Source organism: Etheostoma cragini, unplaced genomic scaffold, assembly GCF_013103735.1.
Source record: "Etheostoma cragini isolate CJK2018 unplaced genomic scaffold, CSU_Ecrag_1.0 ScbMSFa_367, whole genome shotgun sequence".
In the NCBI taxonomy this organism is placed as follows: domain Eukaryota; kingdom Metazoa; phylum Chordata; class Actinopteri; order Perciformes; family Percidae; genus Etheostoma; species Etheostoma cragini.
In genome coordinates, this window is record NW_023267961.1 from 122,232 (window position 1) to 123,656 (window position 1,425).

The window sequence follows — 1,425 nt, forward strand, 5'->3', positions numbered from 1 at the left end:
CATTCCACTCGTTGAACCAAATATACAAAACTGTGTGTGTGTGCCTATGTGTGTGTGTTTGTATGTGTGCGTGTGTGTGTGTGTGTGTGTTTGTGTGACATCTTAATGTGGAAAGTAACTAGTAACTAAAGTAGAATATTTCTCTTTGAAATGTAGCGGAGTAGAAGTAGAAAGTGTGAAAAGAAAATACTCAAGTAGAAGTACCTCAACACCTGGACTAAAGTACAGTACTGGAGTACTTCATGTACTCAGTTAAATGTACACAGCTGGTTTGTGTAGTGTGAGCTGGGCGTACAGTAACACGCAGTACGCACTCCTGCTCTGAAGTAAAAAGCCGAGTTGTCGTTGAGCTGACGAGGCGGAGCAGCCGGCGGCTAGCAGCGACACGGCTAGCTAAGAATGCTAAGCTAATGCTAGGCAAATGTCAGTGTTTTCCCCTTTGAGACGTACTGGAGGTGCCTGTATGTGAGGGATCAGGGCTCCTCCCTCAAGAACATGCTTTTAATATAACCATAAAACATGCAATTTCATTTCCAGTCCCTCCAGACAAACGTGATCATGTGATGTCATAACTCAACGCATAATCAGCATTAGTCTGCATATTTATGCGGGGGGGGCACATTTTTTAAATACGCCGCACTTTTGACACATAAATTGCTGATATCCGGACAAAATAAGCCAGGGCTTGCATGATGTCATATTCTTGCATTTACGTTGTAAAAAAGTAGTTGAAAAGTGTTGCGTTCCCTTCACACATGACCAGCCATTTTCCCCTGTTGCCATGGGAACGTAATGAAGTGATAAGACAAACAGTGTCTTTTTCATCAAACCAGTTATTGCAAGTCCCACAATCACATTAATTGCATAAATATCCCTCATATTCCATAGCATTTTTTGAGAAAATGTCAAATGTCAAATTTTATTTCTATAGCACATTTAAAAACAACAGCAGTTGACCAAAGTGCTGAACAGGGTCAATGTCAAATACATAAATAACAAGAGTAAAAAACCCTCCAGCCAAAATACATCATGGGGGAAACAAACAACAACACTTTAAAACTTCATAATCCAGGTTAACGAGGGTTAAAGCTGCAGCAAACAGGTGCGTCTTAAGCAGTGATTTAAACGTTTGTAGAGTCTGTGCAGCTTTAATATGCCTGGGGAGGTTGTTCCATGGGGGGGGGGCACCCACTGCAAAGGCTCTATCGCCCTTATTTTTTAACCTTGATCTAGGGACGTCCAATAGAAGCTGATTTGACGACCTCAGCGTTCTGATTGGAGAATGGTGGCATTAAAGATCAGCCAGGTAAGATGGCGCTAACGGTTCCCGTGCACGGGACGTAAAAACGTTTTTCGGAAGTGCTGACTTCTTTCCTAAATTGTAAGCATTAGACCGTCATAAACACGCTCATGCCATACATCATT

At 42.0% G+C, this 1,425-nt stretch overlaps 2 protein-coding genes across 2 annotated transcripts in view; one reads left to right on the plus strand and one right to left on the minus strand.

Moving 5' to 3' along the window:
- ttbk1a (tau tubulin kinase 1a) overlaps positions 1-1,425 on the minus strand; it is a 25,253-nt gene that overhangs the window by 18,021 nt on the left and 5,807 nt on the right. The gene's annotated exons all lie outside the window — the stretch shown is intronic.
- Positions 1-1,425, plus strand: part of LOC117940899 (tau-tubulin kinase 1-like) — a 21,077-nt gene that overhangs the window by 15,763 nt on the left and 3,889 nt on the right. The gene's annotated exons all lie outside the window — the stretch shown is intronic.